Source organism: Passer domesticus, chromosome 12 (assembly GCF_036417665.1).
Source record: "Passer domesticus isolate bPasDom1 chromosome 12, bPasDom1.hap1, whole genome shotgun sequence".
In the NCBI taxonomy this organism is placed as follows: Eukaryota; Metazoa; Chordata; class Aves; order Passeriformes; family Passeridae; genus Passer; species Passer domesticus.
This window is the reverse complement of record NC_087485.1, coordinates 11,768,469-11,788,749: the sequence shown is the minus strand read 5'-3', so window position 1 is coordinate 11,788,749 and position 20,281 is coordinate 11,768,469. Positions and strand designations below refer to the sequence as shown.

General features: G+C 40.0%; 1 long non-coding RNA gene across 3 annotated transcripts in view; it reads left to right on the top strand.

Annotated features, from left to right (window-relative positions):
- Positions 1-5,522: 5,522 nt before the first annotated feature.
- Positions 5,523-20,281, top strand: part of LOC135279474 (uncharacterized) — a 30,352-nt gene continuing 15,593 nt past the window's right edge. The window contains exons 1-3 of one of the 3 annotated variants that reach the window (XR_010346704.1): positions 5,523-5,627; positions 8,592-8,698; positions 15,586-15,840. This is a non-coding gene — a long non-coding RNA (uncharacterized LOC135279474). Of the gene's footprint in view, positions 5,628-8,591; positions 8,719-15,585; positions 15,841-20,281 lie in introns of those variants that run through there. The other 2 variants (XR_010346703.1, XR_010346705.1) reach the window with 2 other exon arrangements.

Genomic DNA, 20,281 nt, shown 5'->3' with positions numbered 1-20,281 from the left:
TCCTCGACAGTAAATCCAATTTCCATTGATTTCAATTGGCACTGACTTCCTCAGACATTAATGTTCCAGCTTGCATAGCAAAACCTATGTATTTTCCACCACTATATCCAGGGAAATTGTTAACACAGGAGATTGGAGAATTTGTGTGTGTGTGTTGATTGATGACAGAGAATTTAATTCCATCCTGCAGCTTTACCCTCATGCAGAAGTGGACATGACTTGGCAGCCTGGGGCAGTGGTGTTGCAGGTGAAGAAATAAATGTTTATTTCTACCTGCTCCTTTACCAGTTTCAGAAAGCTGCCTCTCAGCAACATAAAACCTTTTAAAATGTGTTTGCCGTACCAAGTTAAACACCACCATTCATTTTATCGTGTATTAAAAGCACTGTAATAAGTATTTTACACCTGATTTTCTTGTGGTGGAAAATCCTTAAAGTAAAGCTTACCACAAGGAATTTGTGATGCAGCATTGAATGATACAACTCCTAATTATCCTTCATGTTGAATAAAAACTATTATGAGACAAGGCACACCAGAAAATATTAATTACACTTCTTGGTGCTTGTGGCAATAATTCTGATTGAAATGAATTGCATCATTTATTAATATGAGGCTTGATACACTATGTGGTGTTAAATATCCTTTCTACAAGACAAAAGCTCAGTTGGAGCAGCATTATCACCACTCACCTCTCAGGGCTGGATGCTGAAAGCCAAGAAAGATTATTTCTGTCTGGTCTGAGGTTTTATTAGCAATGGAATCCACAGGGATTCCTGCAAATACTTTGGGCTCAACTAGTGCCTGTTCTCTGAGGTCCTCATGGTCTTAGAAATTAAGTAATCCTCCTAATACTTCTCTCTTAACTTGGTGTATATTGCAGAATATATTCTGTGGACTCCTAAAGCGAGGTGGGAGGACTGACCCTGGAGCACATGCAGGTGTGACCTGGAGCAGGTACTTTGGTGCTGGGCCAGCTGTAGAGCGAGGCCCAGAGCCCAAAAGTCTTTGTGTGTCCTGCTCTTGGATCATCACTCCTCTCAAATTACTGTAGGATTTAGAAAATGAAAGGAAATGGGGCACTAATAGTCATGGCTGTGCAAACAGCAGGGGTTGTCAGGAGCTGTGAGTGAACACTCCACTTGCTCCTCAGAGGGCTGCAGAGGAATGGCCAACGTGACACAGGCACAGCCCAGAGCAGCTCATGGCCTCTCCATCTATAAAGAGGTAAAGGGACTAAAGCAGATGAAGTTTAGGAATGTTTGAACATCATCTTCTTGAGTATCTTTGTGATAGTCAGCAGATCTGGGTAAGTTTAGAACTGCAAACTGAGATTACATTCTTGCAAAGGCCATAAAAACTGGCAGGGCTCCTGGAGCAGAAAAAGGCTGTGCAGCCACTGAGCTTTCAGCACATGAAATTTAGTGCATACTCAGTCTTGGCTGGATTGGCACAATGGCACTGAGAGTTTAAAGGACTATTCACAAACCCTTCCTTCTCAGTGCTTTGGAAAAGTGAGATATATTTCCTCTTACACAACATTTTGATTGATGTTCTACATAATGTCCTGCAAAATATTGCTGGTTTTGCTCACCAGAATGTCTAATCTGACCCTCTGTATGATTCTGACACAGACATTAACAAGACTTTTGCAGCTGGAAGAGACAGGTGCATTTGAGGTTAATGCTGAATTTATTGTCTCATTGTCTTTCCAAGCCTACCAGTAGGGAAAGAGCAGTAAAGACATATCTATCCTGTTTTTCTTCACTAAAAATAACTCTCAGTTTTAAACAACTTTTTTTTTTTCTATCCTGAGGGTACAGTTTGAGACAGTCTTGAAATGTTTCAGAACTTACTGAACAAATATGTCCTTACTCTACCCTTCAAAACATCCACAAATACTTTAACCCCTTGTGTTTTTCTTGACATATCTTGGCCTACTCACATACAGAAACACGAGGTTTAACAAATGATCATTATTTCTGTGAGCTCCATTGTAAATAAGGTAATCACAATGTTGGTAATTCAGATTATCCTGATTTATAGATAGAATCTAGCACCACATTCCAATCAAAAAGAGCATGTTTGTAAATCTGTATGGATGGATTCAAGTCTTTCAGCTACAGGTGATACTAAGTTTTTAAAAAAAAACACCTGTGTACACAGGTAGAGTTAATCATAGTATCTGTAAGGCATTTCCTGTCAGCCTGACAAACAAAAATGCAATTATGGGATGAGTGGTTTCTGCTAAGATGCAAAGTTAAAAACAGCCTGAAAACTTGCTTGTAAAATTAAATGTCTGTCTTTCTTGCCTACTGTGTGAAATAAAATGCATTAGTATTAGTTTTATTTTAAATCATTATTAGGATACTGCACATGGTGCTTGAACAGATGTCAATCATCACAACTTACATCTTGTATGTGGTACTGAAAACCTCTGAGTGAATTTAAATTTTCAGTAAGCCTGAGGAATCAGAAGTGGGTAGGCCACAAAAATCATGAGGTTTTGTATCAGAAGATCTAGAAGAGAATTGTTGGGCTCCTCATGAGTTTTTTTTCTGGAGTTTATGTTCTGCCTTGCAAGCAGGAGGAATTTAAATGAACCCTTTCCTTTTTTTTTTTTTCCTTTTTATTGAAAGTTGAGATAAATAAGCAAAAAACTGAAGTTTTAAATAACTAAAATATCATAGGATAAGTACTGAACTATTTGGACAAGACAACACTAAGTCAAACAAGCTTGCTATTGTTTTGTACAGACATCTCCCTATTTTTTGAACGTCTTTTAAAAAAATCAGGGCCAGATTGCGTTTTGCACATCCAAACCCATATTGAATAGTGGGGAAAGATCCACCAAATAATTTCCATTCTTTCCTGTGGTCAGTGATACAAAGGGGAACCAAATGATGTTGTAGGAGTGTCAAGTGGTTTTGCCTGTTTTGCAGTGTTGTGGTTATTGACAGTCCATGGTCAAAGAGAGGGACAGAGGAGCCCTTAGGCTGCCTCTTGTAGCTCAGTCTTTCCCTGATTTCAGAGTGCATTTTTTACTTCAAAACAAGAATTTAAAAGCTTCGAAACAGATGAGAGATTTTTTTGAGAACAGTCCTACATGTCTAGCTCCTGGCTTGGACTGGGGTATGTCTGTGGGAGGAAGAAGGAATGTTTGGGGATAGCAATTCCCCATTTTGATTTTGCTACAGTACTGTGACTTTTGGATTAATCAGTATTAGTTACGAGTTGGACAGGAGCAATCTTAAAAAAAGTCCTCTTTTTAGAGTCCTCATATTTGGACCCGGCAAAAAGAAAAGGCAGAATAAGCAACATTTCTAGTTTTTTAGCATGTGTGCTCAGATTTTCAGCTTAAATCATGCTTGCAACATTCAGCTGCAGTATATCTATTTAGTCAGTAGGAGCAGAAGCATCAGAGCTTTGGCTTTATACACTCTGGACAGACCATTAAAAAAAGACAGGCTCCCTGAAATAATTTGTAATCTATACAGACTAACAGAGAGCAGAAGAATAATGCCTTACATACAACTGTTTTAACCTTTATTTTGTGATTTTAAAAATTATCTTTATCATACCCACAGAGAGGCAGGAGCAGAACTTATAAATGATGACATCTCACTCTTCCACATAGTGTGGCAGTGGAGACAGGTAATGCTTTCTGACTGGGTGGTTCAAACAAGAGGCTTTAGAGATCTCCCAGAAGGCAGGTGAAAGAAATGTGGATCTTCATGGCCATGGATTTTGGTATTCAAAGGAACTGATCTCCTAAATGTCCATGACACCTTTTGCAATCTTGATTTGGACATGTAGGTGAGCATTGAAAGCTGCTGGGAAAGCTCCTCTGGCATGGTCCCCCTCTGAGTGGTTTCCTGTGTTTATGCTGCCTCCCTGCCCCTCGTACCTGCCTTCATGATGATTATTTATCAAGTGCCTGTTCAGGCCTATTCACTCTTTTTTTTTCTTTAAAAGCTTTTTAAAAAATGTTTTTACTTGTAGCAGTTGAATGATAAATTATCTCACAAATGTTGCTCCTCTCATTTTTTTAAATTGATTTCTGTTGATTCACATCAGAAGTTATTCATGGCAATGGCATTCTAGATTGATTCAACAGAAGGCTATCAAATACACTCTAATGAAAAAGCTAACCTGACATTTCATCACTTAAACTTGCATTTAACTCTTAGGCATGAGTAGTGCCACAGGCTGTCCACTGGAGGAACTTGTGTTACCTGAGCTGAAAGCACTGGAGGTTAAAATACTGCACCAACTAACCAATATATTACAGGCAGAAATAGCAACAGAAGGCTACAGGAGACTTGTTCCAGAGATGTATTTGTTAATTAGCAGAGAATTATTGTGTTCCATGAGTTTTTTAGCCTGGAATGCAATTAAAGGATTGTCATAGGGGATTGGAACTAGATGACATTTGAGGTCCCTTCCAACCCAAACCCTTTTGTGATTCAAACATTAACAGGGAAAAATCCAGGCCCCATTAAAGCAAGTGGGAATTTTTGCACTTACCAAGAGGGCCAGGACTGCACACCTGAATGCAGATGCCTGGAATATCTTGGGAAGCAGACACAAATTCAGCAATGACACTGAGGCCAGACACAATGATCCCTGTGATGCTGTCCTGCAGTGAGCTGCCTACTAGCACTGAAACCCTAATGAAAAACATCTTTCAGAAAGTGCTTTCTGCAACATTTTTTCTGTACTTGTGTATAAGTCAATATGCTGTTTAGAAAGAGAGGCTCAAGAAAAGTGCCTTGGTCTTGCTATTGCAGTAATAGTGATTCTTGACAATGCTGTAGAACTTGAAGCTGAAATACTTGAGCTTAGCTGGAGGATAATGGGCTCTGTGGAGGCTGTTGTGCAGTTCATAATCAGTGCTGAAAAACTATGGAAAGAGACATTTTGGCTAAATCACCATCTGTATGAAAACTGTACACTAGTATTGGTTACTTCCACCTTTCTAAATTAGATAAAGTAAGGACAGGGGGACTAACATAATGACCAAGGGGGAGGAAAAATGGCTTCATTTTATCTTATAGATTTTCTCCAAATTGCATAGACATTTGGGACAGAACTGCTATCTCTAAAGGCAGGTATTTCAGAGTTCAAAAGCTGACATCATATTTCTGTTCACAGATAAATGAAACACAAATATGAGTTTCAGTGTGAAACACAAAGATCATAAATGTATCTTCTATGCTTTTGATATGCACAAATTTCTTCTAACATCTCATAAGAAATAATAATATTGGTGAAAGTAGATGTCTGATTCTGAAGGATTAACAGAAAGATCTGTTCTTGCATGTTTTAGATTTTATAGGTTTGTATTGATCTTTCCTACTCTCAGCTGTAGAAGATCCTGCTATTTTAATTAAACTACTAATTGATGTTTCAGGCTAGCAACTGTTGCCCCAGTGCCTCACCTGCACCTGATCAAATGGTTTTTTTCATTCCATGAGAGAAAAGCTGAAAACAATTTAGTCGATGTGCACCAGCTGAGCATTTGGCCTGAAAACAGGTAACATCCTTTTTCCCCCATTTGCTGTACTTATCCCTAGAAAGGACTGCTTTTTGGCATGTCTCCTTGAGAGTCTTTGTCAGCAGGAAAAAGGGTGAGTGTTCTTTCTAATTTAAAGATTATTTTAGTTTTATGGTACAAAGCAAGCTGCTAAAATGTATCCTCTGGGTCAAGAACAGGTCAACAAAGAAATCATACAAATGCATTTGAGATTTTCTTTCTTTCTGCTTTTCAAAAACAAGGCTATTGTACAAATTTTCTATATAAACATTACCCTTGTTCATCCTCTTTTGAATATTTTACTGGCATATTTTGTTCCTGGATGCTTTTCTACACTGCCATGAGGTACCAAGTGATGGTAGGGTTGGGAATTGCCGTGCATAACTTCTGGTACACAACTATGACAATAAATAGGTTTCCCAGGTCAACTCCAACCTCTAATGCTTCAGGAAACATGAGAGTTCTGCTTCTCTGTGGAATGCAGAAGGCTTGCTTACAGGAGCACATTTTTAAGCCCACAAGTCTGAGTGGGTTTGAAATGTGTGCAGCTGACCTCTCTTGGTCCTAATGAAAACACGTGTTTGGCAGCACTGGAATTCCTGCTATAAAACAATCCTGCTCTTTGAGGGTTGTTGACTTAATGATACTCTGGACCCCTTTTTTCTTTCCTAGTGTGCCTGATTTTTTTTTTTCCTTTTTTTGTCACCAGGACAGCCAGTGACAGACATGTGTTCCACCTCTGTTTTACTTCTTGCTTCCTTTTTTTGATCATTTAGAATGCCTAGTTTAAGACACGTCATACAACTAAGCAAATTACCTATTTTTAATGACTCATTTTAGTTTTAGCATCCTTCTCCTTACTAGCAGACCATCCAATCCCTCAGAATTGACCGTGTCATAAAACTTTGTTTTCTACACTTATTTAGTGGGAAGTAAATATAAATTATATTTTTTTAAAGTTATCGTTAAAGATGTCCTTCTACTACCTAGAAAAATATTCAGCTTCACGTGTAACTTATTAAGTTTCTCACTTAGCTTCTGGTGTGTACATTTTTCATGGTTCAAAGACCTGTCGTTCTGCCTGCAAGCTTGAAGCATTATCCCATTATCACTAGGGATCAATATGTAATTTTACCTCCAAAAACGCTTTTCAGAGATCTGTTTTTCCCATGGCTACTCCTGTGTATGCTCTTAATTACAGTCATGACTAATTCTAACAAGTTGGACAATATCAATTCCGTATTGCTATGAAATATCTTTCCCAGCTGATTTAGAAAATTGGGTCTCTTTAACTATAGCTGTTTAGGAGAATTGTTTAAAGTGCTGGCACAGAGCTGTAGTTGTAAGAAATTACCAAGTCTTGGGTTTAAGCTGTTAGTACACATTACTGGAGACAGCTTGGGATAGTCCTGTGACAAAACCTGCAGGTGCTCTACCTTTTTCTTTAAAATATCAAATTTGTATGATTCCTTCTCTAGCACTTCTCAGTTCTTTACTTGAACTTCTAGCAAAAGATGAAGAACTTGTTTGAATCTGCCTGCTATTTGGCGTGCCTGAAGCTGCAGCTCTGGACTGAAATTTCAAAATTTCTGGCCAGAAATTCAGATTTTAAAATGTCAAAGCTGGATCTAGGTCCTACATGGCACAAAATCTATGCATTTGCATTTCCAGTTGAGAAGAGGTAGCTGTGACTGGGACATGTCATGCCATTTCATGGCCCTTCTTGATAGGCTGCTCCTGGAGAGAGAGAAGCAGGGCCTTTCCTTGTCTCTCCAAGGACCCTTCCCTGCAGGGCACAAGCCAAGGGGCATCACCTCGCTCCTCTTCTCCATCACTATAAAACAGAATTATCTCACTCACACTGCCCGAGCTCACAGTCCAACCCGGGTGCTGCAGCCACAGAGCCCCCAGCACCAGCTGCTGGTGAGAGACTCCCCAGAATGAGGAAGCTGCTGGTGTTTCATCTCCCCAAAACAGGCTTTCACTGAATTTCTAGGGACCTTACACGTCACGGCTGTGAGCACCCCAGCTAGCAGGAGCTGGCAAATATTTTACAATCCTGCAGGCTAAAATAACCGGAAAAAAAGAAAGTTGTTACTTAGCTTTTTATCTCTGTGTGTATTTTTTTATTATTTAATTTACTCTGTTCATCTTCTGCTTATATTGTACAGTGGCATAACAAAACCTGTTTTTCTATCTTTAAGCGCTTAAGGAAGAAAGTATGAAATATGATTGTTACAATAGATTTTTCAGGCTTTTTTTTAATGGGTGTGAGAAGAATTCTTTGTGACAGCAGATTTAGGGAAGAGGAAAGAGGCAGGAAAAGGGATAAGTGCTGATGAGATTGATTGCTGCTACTGAACAGTAAAAAACTGGGCTTGGGGATGGGAGATAGAAGCTGTGTTCTGGACAAACCCCTAATATTGCTCTGTAAAGCAGAAAACCTAAATTAATCCTATGTTTGGTTTTAGATTTGTGGCTTGTAAAGACTAAATGTACAATTTTATATTTTTTCCCTTCCGTACATGACAAGCTGAAGCTTAAGTATTCCCTCTTATGCCTTTAAATAATTCAGGCTTGTCTCTGAGGGGAATACAGCAGATGTGCAATCGGTCCCTCTGCTCGCCATGGAAGTGCTCTCCAGAGCCCTGTGAGCTGACAGGATTGCAGTGCACAGGACTCTGCATCCTGCCAAAACCACGAGCTGTGTCTGTGAGGGGGAGCACTGGGAGCAGGGGCTGCTGAGGCTCTGGGAGCCCGGAGCACAGACAGGACACCCAGGCAGGTGCTGTGTGTGAGCTGTGCTGCACAGACACATGGGGCCTCTGTGTGCCATCCAGCCCCTCCCCAGGGGACAGGTAATGGCTTTCACTGCCTGCATCAATTGCACTCTGAGGTTTTAATGACATTTTCATGTCTGCCTTGTCCTCCGCCTTCTTTGCTCTGTGCCCCATTTTCCATGAGAGCAAATTCCTCCCCTCGCTCTCCTGATCCTTGGAAAAAAAAATCATTTTTATATAATTTGCTTCTTATATTTTCTCTTCAATACCTGCGGCAGCTGCTTTGCAGGTCCCCTGCTGTGCAAATCGCCCTTCACAGAGGAAGATCTTCCTGCCAGTGACTGACAAGAGGTGCCAGGAGCAGGCTACGAGACTTTTGAAACCTGTGAGTTGGCAAATCAGCAGGTACCTGTGTGCAGTTCTGGATACGCCCCTAGCATTAGTTCCTAACTTGTATCAAAGAGTTTTTAGGATGATATGGCCCACAGGCAGAGAGATTCAGGTTAAAAGGAACACAGTGTCTGGCTGCATCTATCATCTAGGTCTTTTTGTTTTAAATATAATGACACCAGCGATTTGTTCTTGGGGAGGATTTTGACTTGTGTTTCGTTGTTGGATTTTTTTTTTTTGCTTGTTTGTTATAGGGGTTTTTTTTGTTGCCTTTTTTTGTTTTATTTTTATTTTATAGGAACTGTGTTCACAACAGCCTAAACAAGGAGAAAATATTCTTAGTACTAAACAGCTCTTGTTTTTCTTCTCCAAAGAAATAAAGATGCCTTTCATATTTTCTGAGACTGACAGTGTTGAAGAGGCTAAGATACATGATAAATTGAAGGAAAGAAGGAAGAGACCTGCTGTGACTACCATTTTCTTTAGGGAAAGTTATGGGATTTTTAGGTGGGACTAGGAATGCCCCCAACAGTCCTCTCTCCTCAATCCACAGTTGAAGGCAAAGGGTCTGGAGGGGTTTAGAAACTTGGTTTAGTTACTGAACCATCTTAAAGAGGTCTAAAATCAGTCCTAAGTGAAAGCACTTTGCAGAAGAAGGTGTAGCTCTCAGGCAAAACAACACTTGAATCAAATGCAGGATAAATAGCCTGAGTAAAGGACACAGAATTTGGTCCACTGTGATCATTTGATCTGAGTGGCTTAAGGCTTTGCACACTTCATACTTGCAAACCAGCTGTGAAATGCAGGAAATACAAGTAGCCGTGGTCTGACATTTCCCCATCTGTTCCTAATATTTAATAATTTGCTCTCTTCTCTGAGCATATTAAGTTTATTTATAAATTCAAAAAATATGTTTTATTTTATATAATGAGCTTAAAGCTGTAATGGGCTTTTTGCTCCAAAGTGCTCAAAGCACCCTCCTTTGCCAGATGGAGGGTATTAATTTTTCTGGAGGAATTTATATATAAGGTACAGATGGACAAGGCACAATTTTAGCACACCAGGCTTTTGCCTTGCTGTTCTGTGTGTGTTTCTATTCTCTAGAGCTTCTGTGCAGTGAATGTTTTGAAAGGCCTAATTTTTTTTTTTTTTTTGCTTTGCTCTGAGGATGATGGAGAGTGAGAAGCAAACCATGGCTCTCACAGTTGAGATCAGTTCTTTATCAGCCATAAAAAAACTAAAACAACCCTTCCCTTTGACAAGCTTGCTAAGAAATATCCTCACCACCAGTATGAATTTTGCTGTTGAGCTGAACAGCACTAAACACACCTAAACCAGACTTCAGCCAAGATCAGCTTTTAAAATATTTTAGGAGTCTCGTTTTCACATATGGGATTATAAATTATATGGAGAAGAAAAAGATACTGCATCTAAATGCCTGTGTACACAAAAAGTGACAGAGCACAACCTCCAGATTCATGCTGATAGTTCCCCATTTTAGGGAGTGCTGGGTTCATGCTCATTCTGGGGCTGGGAGGTGATACTTCCAGACTGTGTGCCCCAGAATGTTACACGAAATGCTGACCTAAATAACTCTGTGCTCTGTAATGCTGGTTTCTACAGAGGTCTCAAATGTTTCCATTCTGTAGCAACTATCATTTTGAGGATGTTTCAAACTGAAATCTAAGTATCTGAAATCAGAATATAACACAAGCTGCTCCTGCACCTACTAATTTTTATGTATCAGTCCAGTGAAGTGAATGATAATGTTTGTATACACAAAGATTGAACCTTTTTAGGCTTCTGTAAATTTTGTGACTATTGAATAAAGAATATTCTAATCTAGAGAAAACATTAAATAATTAAAAACTTACAGATTTATCTTGCAATAGTTGTCAAAAGAAAATTTCATCAAGTAGCAGTTGGCAGGGATGGCATGCACCAGTGTGAAGACTCTTCAGGCAGAATTTGTCACTGCTGATGGCAGGATTCCAAGCCCAGGCACTTGTCCTTCCTGGTGACCTGGCTGGCAAAGTAGGGTTGGGACCAGAAAAATAAAACCTCTTGTTCTTGAAGCAGAAGCCAAGTAACAAATGAAGTGGCAGGGGTTATGGTTTGGGCCTGGTGATTGAGAGTGGTGCTGTGAGAGCAGATCCTGTGAAACCCTGTGGGTGCTGTGCCAGGGAAGTCACTGAGGGCACAACGTGAGCAGGAAATGGCACTGGGGAGGGCATTCACCCCTGTGCCAGCACTGCTGGGGGCACAGGGACTGCAGCGTGCACTTCTAGCATCAGATTTCTCAAATCATCCTAAAAGCTTGTGGCGTGTAGGCACTGAGCAGCCAGGAGAGCCAAGCGTGGGCTCAGCGAGCTCTGGCCACAGGAGCTGTACCTGACCCCGAGTCCTCACTGAGCCTTTGTCCCTGGGGCCTCCTGTGTCTGTCCAGGTAGCCCCAAAACAAAGAAGTGATCACTGCTCCTCATTCTGGGGAGAGCCTTAAGGGACAAGGATTCCATCTGCCAGGTTTTGCATTGGTGGTTTTTATGGTAATGGAGTCTTTTTCCTCGTTTCCAAGCAGTACTAGGAAAAACCATTTCTCCACTTCATTACCTTGGGTCTCTCAAGGATAAAAACAAGTACAACTTAAGTGAAATTGAAGCACTGAAGATACTAAAAGCAGTATGAGTCTTCCAATTTGAATAACATTGTTAAAAAATAATTACTGCTGAGGTTGTTGTATCTCCCAGCTATATCAGACACATCCCCAAACTCTACTGCGCTGTGGTCTGTTAAACCCTTAAGTGCATGTCTGTGTAAAGGCACTTGGGAACATTAATTCACAGCTACAGTTCATTCAAATGAATTTTTCTGAGGTTTCCTGTTTAGGAAAGCCTAAATTTGTTACAAGAGGTCTGGCTAGCAGCCCTGAAATGGAACTGATCACGAGAATAAGCATTTCTATGACATTCCTGCTACAAGCCCTCACCACCAATATTTTCCCTTGAACTCCCATCCTCTATATCCTGAAAATAACACAGGTAAATCCCCAGTACTTTACACATATTGAAAAACCTACTAAGTGAAAGGAATACCATAATAAATGATCAAGTATAAAAGTTGCTTTGGTTAAGATGTTTCCCAGAAGTGATACAACAAAATTTAAATAAATCGATTTCCCTGGAAAAACTCTAATACACACCCCTGCAGCCATTCTTCAGCATGTTTCTCTAGGTTTAATACCATTTCAGGAATGATTTTTTGGAATAGTTTTCACAGAAACCACTAAAGGAAGGAGATGTTACCTGAATGAATGATAAGCAAAATATGCTGAGCAGATGGTGCAGACATCTAGGGTCTAATTTCTACTAGACTTGAAATGTGATCATTCAGCTGCCTTTACATTTTCTGTGCGAGGATAACAAAAATATCTTTGGAAAACTGCCAGCTTTCCCTATAAGTTTTAAGCATTTTCCAAGCAAACCTTTTGAGATTTTTTTGTTTTCCCTTGCCAAATGAAAGTTGATAGTGTTCTTAGAGATGTCTAAAATATTTTGATGTGGAGCTGCAGTACAATTTTCATTTGTACAATTTCATTTTCAAGTCAAAAATTCTTGTAGTCGGTAGGATACTTCGAAGTTTCCAGTCAGATCTTTTTGGAAGAAGAGTAACATGAAAAGAGTAATGATTTTCATGCTGAAAATTAATAGAGATTGAGATCTAGTTTTTGATTCAGAGTGAAGCATTAAGAAAGCCATTCTGGATTTCTGCCTATATTGTGACAGTAACTGGGACATGTGTATCTTATGTTTGCCTTCTTCATTTTACTTTATTTTTCAGGTTTTTTTTTTAATTTCAATAACTGCCACCTTCTTTTTTTTTCTCCCCAAGCATTTTATTTGTTAAATTTTATCTCTATGCCAGTATTTCATTATTCTTTTAAATCCCTTCCTTCTTCCCTCGTAGTTTTAAACCTTGCTAGATGTATTTCATTGCTTTCCTTCATTTCCCCCCCCCTTGTCTTTATCCTCTTTCTTTCCTTAATTTCTTCTTCCATAATTTCTTTTCATAAGTTCCTTTTTTAAAAAAATTCTGCACTCTGTATGCTTTTTTCCCCAGTGGAAGAGAAATTAAGACACTGCTGTTGTCAGTCCAGATCAGTCTTTTGAGGCTACAAACCTTAAAGTCATGACTGCCTCCTGCACAGGCAGGCACCTGTGGAATCTCTGAGGCTCTGTTTTGTTGCAGGACTGGATGTTACAATCACCTTGTGTTCCTGAAATTCTTTGTGAGTCTCAATCTCTACCAGCAAGTTGCTGCTAAATTCCCTTTTCAATACTTAACTTTGAAATTTGTAAAAATAGGCCAAAAATGTGTCCTGTTTTTTTTTTAGCAAAATGCACGAAATGGACAGTTCCTGTGACAAAAGCCATAAAAGAGCTTTTGTTTTGAATACAAGAGGCACTGTTTCTCTGCAGGTGTTTGCATGAGGCAAAGCTGCAAGGGTGGCATTTGTCAGCTCAAATAATAAGTACAGAAGTGTGTCTCTTCCCCACCAATGGTTCTTACAGGGAACTTGATCACGAACGAGATTTAATTCAAGCACCAGCTCATTCCCAAGTTAATTAGGGCACTCCCTGGCTCTCTCACCAGATAACAGTAATCCAAACAGAATCAAAAGCAACTTCTGCTGGGTTTTGGTGGCTCACACTGTAATTGTTCTATTTTAGAAGAATGCAGCCCTAAGAGCAGGAGTGATGTGGCTTTGGAGGTATGGCCAGGCCCAGGGCTGGTGTTAATTGGTGCACAGCCCAGTGGAGCTAATGGTGATAGGAGCTGCCTCGGGGTGTCTATCTGTCTGTGTAGCTCCACTCTCCCCTAGGCTACTTCCCTGACTTAATCCCTCCCCTATCCAGCTTAGAAATGCATTTCTTTTCCTCATTTAGGATTCCGTAGACCCTTCATATTTAGTATTAGTATAAAGAGGAAACAGAGCCCCAGGAGAAAGATCAGAGTTTCTGTTCTGTTGAGGCATCAGAGTCATTCTTCCCTTAATGAAGAGAAACAGCAGGATGGATAAAAAAATCAATGACTTAAAAATAAATTGGGCTTTTAATTTCAGTTTTAAAAAGTCTTTCTTGAATGAAACTTTAAAATTAAGTTTTAAACCCACACTGAATCCAATTTATTCTGATGCATTAAATAATTCAAAGTTAAAAAAAAAAAACCCCTAAATGTGTTGCTGGCAAGGTGCTCACATCAGGTCAGTGAATCACTACTTGTTACCAGTGAAAAGAACACAGTTCTCCTATGTTCCATTGACTCCATTTCATTCAGTGATTAAAGTCAATATGTAGAACATTAAGAGATGTTTTCATTGTGTACTCTTCAGTTATCTTCCTAAAAAAGAAAATGATATTACAATTTTGTCGCAAAATTAAATATATCCATTTTGCTGTGTCTGTCACGGAGTCTCTGAATAAGTAGGATGCTTGTTTACTATAAGCATAATAGTTGGAAACAACCATTGCAAGTCAAGCCAGCCTTTGTTGATCAAAACAACTAATTTGAAAAGGAAGATGTGGTTGGATAAACGTATATTTTCCCCTTAGATTAATTTTAATTTATAAATATTGAATTATAATCCACATTTTTGTACACTGTTACCTTCTATAGTTGCTTTAATAGATGTGCATAGTTAGAAAACCCTGTCTGCACACAAAATGAAATGGCTGTACTTTGTCATAAATCAGCTTGCTTTAAAAAAGACCGGCCTGAGACAACCTCAGCCTCACTTTAGGAAAAAACCAGGAATAGTAGTGCAAATCAAGACAAAACCAAATCAGTTTTCTGCTTGCTGAGCTAAATGGTGTGAATCTCTATCACAGAGTTCTCAGCCTTTACATAATATAAACAGCCACAGGTGCAGCTCATCAGGGTTTAATGTGCAATCAGCCAACAAGGTGTTCTAGGACAGGTCATTGGCTGGGAAATTGACACTGCCACCACCTTTTGGCATGTCTGTGACACTCGTGAGAAACAAGAGCCCATACGTCTGCCATGGAGGGATGGCATGTGGGCAGAGCCTGTTGTTTGATTTGCACATGTCCTTGTTTCTCTTTCATTCCAAGAAGTGAAATTTCCTTGGCAAGATACCTGTGTGCATTTGACCTTTATTTGGGCTGGGGAAAACACCCAGCAGCCCCTGCAGATGAGATATTGGTCAGCAAATGGGAGGAAGAATTTGCTCAGAAGGCTGAGCAGCTCTTCACAGCCCAAATTAAAATCTCACCTCTTATTTGGTCCAGATGCATGAACACTATTTGATCCATTGAGTTTGAGTTGTTTTCAGTGTCAGTAAATGGAAACACATCTGTGGTTGTAGGACCTGAAGGTGTGCTCAGTCTGCCTTCAGGCCTCACTGACAGCCTTTGCACTAGCACGTAAAATTCACTTTGGAACTGAAAAGATCCTGGCAGGTCCTGAAAAAAGTAAAGTGAACTGTCATTGAGCACTGCAGAGTAAAGGCTTAATCTGGATTTAGTTCTGATTTTTAACACTGCTGTATCGTGGGCAGGGGGGAAGCTGTTATGTGACTTTTCCAACGTGTGCAATGAGTGTGTGTAAAAAGGCAAATAGTGTTGTGCAAAGAACAGAAGTTCCACATTTGCACATGCAGTTGTTTCAGGATTTACCCCAATACGGACTATTGATGGGAGTAACATTTCTGCTTACACACCAATATCCTTGTTTCTTTTGTAAAAGCTTTTCCCCCCTCCTCCCCGGCTCCCATCCCCCTGTTGTCTTTGTGCCTAGTATTTTTCCACACTTTATTTCCTAAAAGACTAGCAGGTTTGACGATGCATTGTGATTTCTTTTCTACAGGGCTTTATGAAGGAAGCTGGAGGCAGTTCTCATTAGTCTCACTGACATCTTTTATCACTTATCAGAGGAACAAGCAAACGGAGAGCAATTCCTTTGATCATGGCAAAAGTAGAAAGAGTATTAAAAACCCTATGAAGATTCACTAAGTAGAAAGTGGAAAAGACAGTCTGTGGCATGTTTCAAAGTAGTAACAAGATTTAAAGTTGCCAGATTTGCTTGTATATATTAAAGAATTGTTAATGATGCTACATTTTACATGCATCCTTAGGTCTTTGTTATTTTGTTTTCATTTGTTGTTTTTTTAAACAGGCAAAGAAGTTCTTAGGTAGAATGGATGGATTAGATCAATTGAAAAATACCTCTAAAAAGGTGAGCTGTGTCAGAGAGGAACTCTGTGATTCAAGGAAAATTCTTGAAAATAAAAATAAGGCTGTAACAGTAGCACAATGGATTGGAAAAGAAACTCACTGTCATGGGAGAATGTTAAGAAACCTTAAGAATTCCTTTTCTTTTGGTAGCATTCTGTGGTGAATCAATGCATGTTTGTGAAGACTGCATGTAGGAACTGCAATGCTTGCAATTATCCATGTATACCTGACTGCCTAGCTCTGACCTCAGAGTGCTGCTGCTTCTTCATTCTATGGGGAAAATAAGACTTTTTCAGTGGTTCTGAGTATTGATTCACCTACCATGATGTCCTTGTCTTGTGCCTTCCATCATTACCAACAGGGCATTGACAACAAAGACAAGTGAATCTACCTTCCTACCCAGAGCTAATGAGCATTATGTACTCCAGATCCACTGGTGTGTTTCTGTATGGCTGCAGCACAGTTTTCCACTGATTAAAAATCCCTTCTCAATTTCTATAGGGTGGTCAGCTCATATCTCAAAGCATCAGATTCAAATTGCCCTTGAAAGTCGATTTCTCAAATCAAAATACAGAGATCACAACTCTTTCGGCATTTTTTTCAGCATGGACTCTGGGCCAGCCCTGTCCCTGCAGCACTTTTTACTACCATAGCTAATTTTTAACTGTGTTGATTTTGATTTGGATGCAGTGTAATGCAATACATTTCTATAGCACCTTTTGTGCAAGCATCCCAGAGCACTTTCTGATCAAGCTGAAATTAGCTCTGAACTACATACAAATTCCAGAAAGATTAATTGAAAAAAACAACAACCAAAACAACAACTAAAAAAACCCCACCAATTGGTAAAGAGAATGTAGAAGTTTATGCAGTTCAAAGTTAAAACAGGCAGAGGGGTAAATTCTCTCTTAGTCCAGAGAAAGAGGATGAGGTAATTGAAGGTATTGCTTTCTAGCAAGCTTGGGGTGTGATTCTCCAAGCAGAGCAGTGCACTGCACTGACTCTGCTGGCTGAATGAACTGCTCTGTGAATGACCTGGAGGTGGCAGGTGAAGCAATACATGGGTGGGTTATCAGATCTCCCTTTATGTACACGTTGTTCTAATGCTTGCTGCCTCTGATAAGGAAAGGGAAAGCCACACAACTCTTTCTGATACATGACCTCAGTCCTCCATAAGGAAGACAGTGGGAGAAATAAACAAACATCTTTGAGGGACATGACTCATGGATCCAAAATGATACAAATGTTTTTGCAGAGCAAGGGGTTTGGAGATAAAGTAAACTTCAATTGGTTTCTCAGGATTGAAAAGAGAAGATTGTTGCCAGAAGCTGTCAGGAGGGACAGGGTGACATGCTGAGGAAGGAGAAAAAGAGTTACTTTTCTTTTTTGCTAGACCTGGAGATCTTAATGAAAATCAGACTAGCATCTGACCTCTTTTATTGTTGCAAGAATTCCTTTGATCCTTTTTCAATAAGTAGGATGTCTCTTTAAGGCAGTCATTTCATCATCACTACTGTGTCTACATGGAAGAGAACTGTAGGTTATGAAGATACATCAAAACTGAAGAGAGATGGAACCTGAAATAGGTGCTGGTGGTCTAGACTAACACCAAGGGAAACGAATCAGAGTCACTGCTCTGGTAACATTTGGTAGCAGCTCTGCCTGTCCTGAAGGTCAGACTGGTGGAGTTCCACCTCCCTGCCTTGTCCCTGCTGCTTTCTGAGCAGAGAGACAGAGGTTATCAGTGGCAACCTCAAACCATGGCAACTGCATGACCAGACCTGAAGCAGATGCTTCAGGGGCATCTTCAACAGGCAGGAAAACCTGAAGTGGCAGTGAAGAAGAGACATTTTAAAGCTGCACTGTTAGGAAAGACAGTATTTGAAGTCTGGCATTTGTTACAAGGAAGAATGAAAAAATATGTAGTCAGATTTTTAAATGCATCGGTACAAGGAGACATAAGCTCTTGTAAGCACAGCTAATAGATCAAGCAAGTTGCGTTTTCTGCAGAGATGATCTCTACATAGAGATGTTAGGGATTCTGTAGAGATGTGCCTTCAATACTTTATGGCCCAGACTGTAGCTGAACATTTACTACAGGGTGCAACTGAGCTGTACTGCAGGATGGCAGGATGGGCAGGGAGCATGTGTGTGTGAAAAGAAGCTCAGAGGCTGAGCTTTTTAGGTTTCTAAGGCTGTGTGTGTTGTTGTGAAATTAAGAAGTTTAGCAAAACAAGAAGAAAAATTGTGGAGAGGGAATGCATTCAGACTATATTGTTCAGTGGATAAATCCCATCTGGGCCTGAGGACAGACCAGGTCAGCTGGGAGGTTAAGGGCACCTCTTGGGCTTGTCCTGCTGCAGCCAGTCCTGTCTGTATGCTGCAGTGAATTGTCAAATTAGGCAGTGGTGGGGGGAGAGATGGTCAGTGCTCTAGAGTTAGACACCTTCCCATAGCTAGTAAATCTCTTTTGCTCCAAATATAACTGCAGTGTCTGAGGCAGAGAGAATGGGATGGAGGAGGGAGCAGAGAGGTCTCTGGAGCCACACAGTGATGTTGTGAAACAAATGCAAAATAGCAGCTACAAATACATCCAGGGGAATGACTGAACCTCTGGAGTGACACATATTCTGCCCAACTCTAGCACATGGCTCCTCTGACAGTGGTTAGCTGTGGAACTGTGCTTTGTCTCAACTTTCCTCTTGATGCTTTTGCTGTGTTTCCTGCTCCCTCATCCTCTATGTTGTGAGCATCAGTGGCCAACACAGGGGAAACAATGCTGAGATGAGATAAAGAACATCCTTCTGCCCTCATCCTCTGTCTCTTACCTTAGATTTTGAAGGGGCTTGGGGTGGCAGCAGCAAACAAAGGTTGTTTCAGAGTGCTCTGCCTTCCAAAAGGAAAATGAATTCCTTTCCTATACAGAAGATTTATATGGCAAATTAGGTCAGTTATCATTAAGCTGCTGCACAGCAGGACAAATCATAATTTTAAATACATTTCAAATCTAAGTACGTGTAAAATACATTCTGATGCAGTACAAATCAAGCCTCTTACAGTTGCTACATGGACCACTCAGATGAACATGAAGCATAATAATCAAGGAATAAGTTACTTGGGCTTACTGCTGCTTGTGAGGACTATAATTAATATTGTTGTTTATGTTTTCTTATAACGAAGTATCCTCACTGCTATCTGCTTAGATAAGAAATGTATAAATGCATAAACCAAAACCAGTTTTCCCTGTCAGTCTCTCTGGGGCACTGTTTTTACCATAAAGATCTGCATGACTCTTTGCTCTCCAAAGGAGATGAAATGAATGAAAACTTACACCCCACTGCAAGTGACCAACCATTTGATTCTCTTCTTAGATTTTTCTCTCTGTCTTCTTGTTTCACAAATAACAAACCTTTTTCCTGGCTGCATATTTTTGAGTCTCCTTTTTTGATCATCACAATTTAGTTTCATGGCAGACTTCATAATCTCATGGGCACCAGAGCCCTCTGCCAAGGTTTATGCAGATTTAAAGCCTGGATTAATCTTGCCCAGTATTTATAAAATGTTCTGAACATATGAAGCACTATAAAAGCACTGTATCTTTTTTTCTTTCTTTCTTTTTTTTTTTTTCTTTTCCTTCCATGATTTCTGGAAGAACCTGAATAGGAAGAAGGCAGACACCCCTTTCAAAGATTTCACCTCCTGAGACTATTCTTTCAAAGACTTTGGCAAAGTCTTCCTGCTTTTTACTGCCTCTGGACTGCCCAGTTCCCTCATGCTGTTTCTGAAAGCTAGCAGATTCTGCAGAAACCTTTTGGAAAAAAAAATCTTGATGCAGGGGGAGGCTGCTTTCAAACTCTGGTCTGCAGCTGGCAGTCAGTGGGGGGAGAAGCCAGTCTCCAAATCCAGGCCATCCCAGCAACTTGACAAAAATCATTATAACAACTCAAGGAACTGCAGGTCAATGCTGGGTCTGTTGTGTTTCTCAGGGGCTGCTTCCAAAACCAAATTTCTGTGTTTTGCAGCTTAAAGCACAGATAAAGGAGATGACTGGGAACTGTGGTCTAGGTTTAGTTATCATTTCTTCCTCTTCCATGTTATCAACCAGAGGACAATGCTCAATATCAAAACATGTCTATGGATACTGTTTGCAGTATATTTCTGCCTGTACATAAATTAACAGATGTATTTTACAGTAGTTAGACTCAAAACAGAATCAGATCTTGTTTTCATACTTGGGAGTGCAGCTTTTTAAAATGGAGTCATTGAACTTTCCCCAGCACTATTCAGAAGGCATTATGGGCCCATTTATTTTTACTTCCCTCCCCCCA